The sequence below is a fragment of the Anastrepha obliqua genome, unplaced genomic scaffold, assembly GCF_027943255.1.
Source record: "Anastrepha obliqua isolate idAnaObli1 unplaced genomic scaffold, idAnaObli1_1.0 ptg000009l, whole genome shotgun sequence".
Taxonomy (NCBI): Eukaryota; Metazoa; Arthropoda; class Insecta; order Diptera; family Tephritidae; genus Anastrepha; species Anastrepha obliqua.
The window spans coordinates 1,336,148-1,344,341 of NW_026562178.1; positions in this window are offsets into that span (position 1 = coordinate 1,336,148).

The following is an 8,194-nucleotide window of genomic DNA, read 5'->3' on the forward strand; positions in this document are numbered from 1 at the left end:
TACAATACATTCCGTTACAAAATTCCGACCAACAGATATTTTTCATAATAAAATAGATCATGAAAAATTACATGATACTCTTGAGCAGGCGCAAAAGAAAATGCTTGCGATTCATAACAAAAATAGATTAAATAAGGAATACCACTCTGGTCAGATAATATATGAAAAAATTGTAGGTGAAAGAAATAAGTTAAAGCCCAGATATAAGAGACAACAAGTAAAAGAGAACTTAGCAAATAAGGTAGTAATTAATAACAGAAACAGAATAATACATAAGGATAACATTAAAAGTTAAAATTTTTTTATATTATTTTATAGGAAATGTACTTGGGGTATTTTTTCATACCTTTTATTACTCTCATCCAGGCGGACATAATCAATTACTCAAACGACGAATATATTTTAATACAGAATGAACAAGCATTGCTATACGAATCGTTTGGAAGCATTTTCCATGTTACAAATTTAACATATTATGAAACTTTATATAATGAAGAAAAATTATATTTTTTACAAGAAAAAGAAAAACATTCTTATTCTACATCGGACTTTCTAGAAATAGAATCAGAACTCCAAATTATAGAATCTTCTTTAATTCAATTGGAAAAAACTAGAACAAAGAGAGGAATTAATGAAATAGGTACAGTATGGAAGTGGATAGCAGGTACACCTGACCATGACGACTACATTTTTATTTCAAATAAAATTAATGATTTAATTGAAAATAGCAATAAACAACTAACGACAAATTCTGAAATATTTAATGAAATACGACGTTTAACGAATTTAGTAAACAGTATCACAGGAATTTCGCATGAAAGAATAATACGTAAACAGAGAATTAAAATGATAATATATGAATTACAAAATATTTTGCAAACTATTACATTAGCAAAAGGAGGAATATTAAACTCACATATACTTCATACAGATGAAACAAGAGAAATAATTCAGAACGAATTACAAGCAGTAACCTTGACAGACTTATTAGACGTTTCAACATTTAAAATCATACAAAAATCAGATCTAATTATATTGTATATTAAATATCCCAAAATAAATAATATTTGTACGTTATTTGAAACCAGACCAATATCACAAAATGATGGAAAATTAATAATTGAGAATGAAGTAGCCTTATGTAATAACACATTTATATCTATTGAAGAATGTAAAATTGAAATAAGTAATATTTTTTGTAAGAAAAAATTACAAAATACATGTTTTATAAATTTGTTAAATAAAAAGCCAGCTAATTGCACTAAAATCAAAGAAAATAATAAACAAATAGATAAAATAAGAGATGGGGCTATATTAGTTTCAGGGAAACATACAGTTAATAAAATTGTAATAAATGGGTCTATGGATAAGTTCGTGCGGTTTTACAACAGATGGCGTAACTTGATTATTATTCCATCGATCCACATTTCCAAACATTCATTGGAGAGCTACTGTCGTAAGGCACAAACGTCAGTATAAGTTTTTTATTTGAAGCGTAAACAACAATATTTTTACCACACTTGAAAATGTCGAATTTCGTGCCAAATAATGTGTTTTTGCGGGGAATTCTTTAATATGAAGAAAAAAGCAGCCGAAAGTCATCGTATCTTGGTGGAAGTTTATGGTGAGCATGCTCTAGCTGAGCGAATGTGCCAGAAGTGGTTTGCACGCTTTAAAAGTGGTGATTTTGGCCGCGCCGCCAAAGTTCATGGATACCGAATTGGAGGAATTGCTCGATCAAGATCCGGCTCAAACGCAAGAAGAGGTTGCAAAAACTTTGGGAGTTGATCAATCAACCATTTCCAAACGTTTAAAAGCCATGGGAATGATCCGAAATTCAAATTTCGAAAAAAAACCGCGCGAACTTATTCATAGACCTATTATATGTATATAAACATGCAAGTTAACGGCAGACCACTTACCCCATTACAATGCTAAATGTAAACACAATTGAGAAAAGATATTTTGCATCTTACAAATCCACCAGCTCAGCATTATGCTGCTGCGTAATAAAAATTAATTGAAAATGAAATTGATATCTTCTTTGACCAGGCTGATGCAATGCCAAACCATCATTGTGAAACACATAGATTTAAGTAAACAAATTGTAAAGATATAAATAAGGGAATTTATAGAATAAAGTTTAGTTTTTACTCCGTCTTCAACTGAAGCACGTCTTTTTTAAAAATGTTATTCCAGTAAGGAAAAACATAATTGGCGCCCAACGTGGGGCCTTGTTCTCCACTTACAGAGCGTTTAAAAGTGATCGCAGTGCAGGCATCAAGCTCCGGTTCAACTAAGCAGCTTCAGCGAAGTTACCAACAGCGACTCAATAGCAAAGAACAATAACAGCAACAATTTTGCCATTAACACCAGCAGCGGCTTGGCTTGCAGCTTTTGCAGCAACTCCCCGTGATAGAAACAACAAGACATTTTTGCCCGATTTGGCAGCGCTCCTTGTAGCGAGCATTTTCCTGGCGCAGCACGTTCTTCGCAGAAGAGGAGACACAAATGCACCGAAGATAAAAAATGATATATGTAAGTTATACCATATACATATAATAAGTAAATGGGGAATACTCCCAGTGAAATAAAATATTCAAAATTATTATATTGTGAATATTGTAGTGGGGATCATAAAATTGAAAAGTGCCCTATATTATTTAAGAAAAATTTTAAGAAAAGTGAACAAAAGAATAAAAAGTATTCAAAATAATAAAATATAGGAATGGCTGATTTAACAGTTGATTTAATGTAGTGGGGATCATAAAATTGAAAAGTGCCCTATATTATTTAAGAAAAATTTTAAGAAAAGTGAACAAAAGAATAAGATATAAAAATGGCTGACTTAACAGTTGATTTAATTACAAGATTGATTGCGGAGAGCACAATAAATTTAAGGCAGGAAGTTGAACGATTACGATCTCAAGTTGAGATAGATACTCGTAGGGTGACGGATTATGTGACTGAGTCTATTAACGAAAATATACAGTGCCAAGAATCTCTTGATGTTGTTAAATCCCTTCCAGATTTTTCAGGGAAATTAAATTCTTACGTTAGTTGGAGGGAGGCAGCACATAATGCTATGAGCCTGTATATAAGGAAAAGTAGAAGATACTTTGCAGCCCTTACTATTTTGCGAAACAAGATCACACAAGATGCGAATGACACGCTCACCAATCATGGTACGGTGTTGAATTTTGATGCAATAATTGCGCGATTAGATTTTGCTTATTCAGACAAACGGCCGATGCACATTATAGAACAGGAACTGAGTGTCTTACGCCAGGGATCAATGACAGTTGTCGAGTATTATAATTTGGTCAATAGAAAATTGACCTTACTCATAAATAAAACAATAATGACTCATAGTAGCTCATCCGATATAGCCAAAGAACTTAATAAAAAGAATAGGGATCATGCCTTAAGAATATTTGTAACTGGTCTCAATGCACCTTTAAGAGACATAATATTTTCTCTCAATCCTCAGGATTTGCCTGATGCTTTGGCAAAAGCACAGGAACTAGAATCAAACAACCAAAGGGCATTATTTGCTAAAAATTTTGCAAATGAAAGAAGCAGAGCTAGGACAACAAATTATCCCAATAATAATTTGAGGTTCCCAACAAGGAATAACGTACCAAAACCAGAACCAATGGACGTAGATCCATCTGTCTCCAGGTCATACAATAAGAATTACAACCCTTTTGGTCAACAAGGTGGCAGATATTTTAATCAGAATAACAAACCCCAGACAAGTAGTTCAGGCAATGGGTTAAATACTACTCAACAAAGTTCAGGGCCTCAGAACCAACATATGCAAGGCTTCAAGAGACGAAGAGAAAGTAATAATAGCTTTCGACCGCAAGGAAAAACTCCTAAAATAAACAATTTAAATGAAGAACATTTTTTAGGGAAAAGGGGAACGACCTCCCCTACATCATAGTTTATGATAAAAAACTCAATAAAGGATTGAAAGCACTGGTAGATACCGGAGCAACTTCTTGTTATATTAAGCAGGGAGTATATCAAAATAGAAATGAATTAGCCATTTATAAAAGAGTGAGAACTGTAAATGGTTATTCTATTATAAAATATTACCATATAATAAATTTATTCGGAGTTCGACAAGTATTCTATGAAATAGATAATTTGGATTCGGACATCCTTTTAGGATATAATTTTTTAAAGAAAATAGAAGCACGTATCGATATACGTAGCAACAAAATAATTTACAAAACAAAATATGAGAACGAAAAGGTGGATGAAAGTATGAATATTAACATCCATAAAGAAAGAGTAAACTCAGAGAAAAAAGAAAATGTTAACCCCTTGGGACAAAAAGGTCCTAAGGCGCCAGCAGATGATAGTACCTGCAACAAAAAAGAAAAGTATGAAAATAAAAATGAGAAAAAAGAAAATTTTAACCCCTTGGGACAAAAGGATCCTAAGGCGCCCGCCGAAGAAAATACCGGCAATAAGAAAAGAAAAAATAATAAAAAAATTAATTATAAAATAAACACTGTGGATCAGAAAATTTCTACAGCATATACCGAGGAATTTACCGGTAAAAGTATGCCATATAAATGTTTGTCTTTGGCACCTGAAGATCCTAAAGCAATAGCTGATGAATATTCAGGTAATATAAGGGATAACTATTCCATGAAAACTGAAAAAGGTTCAGATCAGGCAGTCAATGAAAGTTTTGATGAAAACAGTGAAGACTCTCACTTAGTAAGAGCTTATAAAACTCCAGAAAGGAGAAATCAGGGTAAAAACCTTGAGGAATTTAGAATTTTAATAAAGCAGAGAATAGTGGAAAAACACGCAAATATTGATACAAGTTTTCCGTTTAGAACAGATGTAAGAGCGGAAATACGAACAGAAAATGAAAAGCCGATATGGAGTAAACAGTACCCATATCCTCTGTCTGTGAATTCTTTCGTAAATAAAGAAATTGGAAGATTATTGAATGAAAATATTGTAAGGCCTAGTAAAAGTCCTTATAATTCACCCATTTGGGTGGTATCAAAAAAAGGTACTAACGACGACGGTTCACCAAAATTTAGAATGGTGATAGATTACAAAAAATTGAATGCTCATACTATTCCCGATCGCTATCCCATCCCGGATACGAATATAATTTTGTCAAATTTAGGGAAATCAAGATACTTTTCAAGCATTGATTTGGAGTCAGGTTTTCACCAGATTTTAATGTCGGAAAATGACATAGAAAAAACAGCTTTTTCCGTTAATAACGGAAAATATGAATTTTTAAGAATGCCTTTCGGTCTAAAAAATGCTCCCAGAATATTTCAAAGAGCAATGGACAATATATTGCGTGATCAAATAGGAAAAACATGTCATGTATATATGGATGATATAATAATTTTTTCAGGAAGTTTAGAGCAACATATGAAGGATTTGCAAATGATAATTGAAATATTAAGAAACGCTAATATGAAAATTTCTCTTGAAAAATCTAAATTTTTCAGAACTGAAATAGAATTTTTGGGTTACATTATAGCTCAAAATACAATTAAAACAGATCCAAATAAAATTGAATTAATGCTTAATTACCCGCTACCCAAAAGTTTACGGGAATTAAGGGGGTTTTTAGGTGTTACCGGTTATTACCGGAAATTCATTAAAGATTATGCAACGATTGCAAAGCCATTGACAAAATACTTATCCGCAGAAAATGGCAGAGTCTCTAAAAATATGTCAAAAAAGGTATTAGTGAAAATTGATGAAGCAGGGATATCTTCTTTTAAAAAGCTAAAGAAAAGTTTAGCATCAGCAATGGAATTGACGCAACCAGATTATTCAAAAAAGTTTGTGTTAACTACTGACGCATCGAATGTTGCAATAGGCGCAGTCCTTTCTCAAGAAAATAAACCCATTACTTTTGTTTCCAAAACTCTTAATAAGACAGAAAGAAATTATGCTACAAATGAAAAAGAATTGTTTGCGATTGTATGGGCACTGAAGAATGTTCGTAATTATCTTTATGGAGTAACTAATCTTGAAATTCACACGGATCATCAACCGTTAACATTTGCATTATCTACGCGCAACCCGAATTCTAAAATGAAAAGATGGCATGCTTTAATTGAGGAGTTTTCTCCAAAATTTGTATATAGGCCAGGCAAAACGAATGTTGTGGCTGATGCATTATCACGCCTTGAAATAAACAATTTGTCAAGTGAATCAGAACATTCAGCGGAAAGTAGCGAAAATGATCAAATACAGGAAACATACAAACCTGTAAATCAATTTAAACAACAAATTATATTATGTAAAAATAGGTTCACTATACATGAAATGATAGAAATTTTTGGAAGAAAAAGACATTTGATTGAATATGATACAGTTGAGAATCTACTTACTATTTTAAAAGAATACATAAAACCTAAATTGGTAACAGCAATACACTGCACAGTAGAGGATTTGTATGAGATACAGCGACCTCTAAAAGAAACATTTCAAAATAAATTTGTATATACTAAGCTATTTCCTATGGACATTCCCAATAGGGAAGATCAAGCAGGTATAATTGAGCAAACCCATAACAGAGCGCATCGAAATTACAATGAAAATATAAAACAGATAGAAAAACTATACTATTGGCCAGAAATGAGAAAGAAAATGAAGGAATATGTACGCAATTGCATAACGTGTAATAGGAACAAATATGATCGACATCCGAAAAAAATTCCAATAAAAGAGGCTCCAATTCCAGAAAAAGAGGGAGAGCAGCTTCACCTAGATATTTTTTATGCTCAGGGGTTGAAGTTTATCACATGTATTGATGCTTATTCAAAATTTTTAATATTAAATAAATATAGAAGACAAATCTAATATTGAGGAAAAGGTTTTAGAAATTCTTCAAAATTTCCCAGATGTGAAACGAATAACGTTAGATAATGAGCCAAGTTTTACAACACCTCAATTCAAATCGTTAATGCAGAGATTAAATATTGAAATATATTTTTGCAATCCAAGGCATAGTATTACTAATGGACAAATTGAAAGAGTTCATTCTACGATAATAGAGATAGCTAGATGTATAAAAGAGGAATACAACATAGTGAGTGATTTAGAAACAGTTCTAAGAGCTGCACAACAATATAATATTACAATACATTCCGTTACAAAATTCCGACCAACAGATATTTTTCATAATAAAATAGATCATGAAAAATTACATGATACTCTTGAGCAGGCGCAAAAGAAAATGCTTGCGATTCATAACAAAAATAGATTAAATAAGGAATACCACTCTGGTCAGATAATATATGAAAAAATTGTAGGTGAAAGAAATAAGTTAAAGCCCAGATATAAGAGACAACAAGTAAAAGAGAACTTAGCAAATAAGGTAGTAATTAATAACAGAAACAGAATAATACATAAGGATAACATTAAAAGTTAAAATTTTTTTATATTATTTTATAGGAAATGTACTTGGGGTATTTTTTCATACCTTTTATTACTCTCATCCAGGCGGACATAATCAATTACTCAAACGACGAATATATTTTAATACAGAATGAACAAGCATTGCTATACGAATCGTTTGGAAGCATTTTCCATGTTACAAATTTAACATATTATGAAACTTTATATAATGAAGAAAAATTATATTTTTTACAAGAAAAAGAAAAACATTCTTATTCTACATCGGACTTTCTAGAAATAGAATCAGAACTCCAAATTATAGAATCTTCTTTAATTCAATTGGAAAAAACTAGAACAAAGAGAGGAATTAATGAAATAGGTACAGTATGGAAGTGGATAGCAGGTACACCTGACCATGACGACTACATTTTTATTTCAAATAAAATTAATGATTTAATTGAAAATAGCAATAAACAACTAACGACAAATTCTGAAATATTTAATGAAATACGACGTTTAACGAATTTAGTAAACAGTATCACAGGAATTTCGCATGAAAGAATAACACGTAAACAGAGAATTAAAATGATAATATATGAATTACAAAATATTTTGCAAACTATTACATTAGCAAAAGGAGGAATATTAAACTCACATATACTTCATACAGATGAAACAAGAGAAATAATTCAGAACGAATTACAAGCAGTAACCTTGACAGACTTATTAGACGTTTCAACATTTAAAATCATACAAAAATCAGATCTAATTATATTGTATATTAAATATCCCAAAA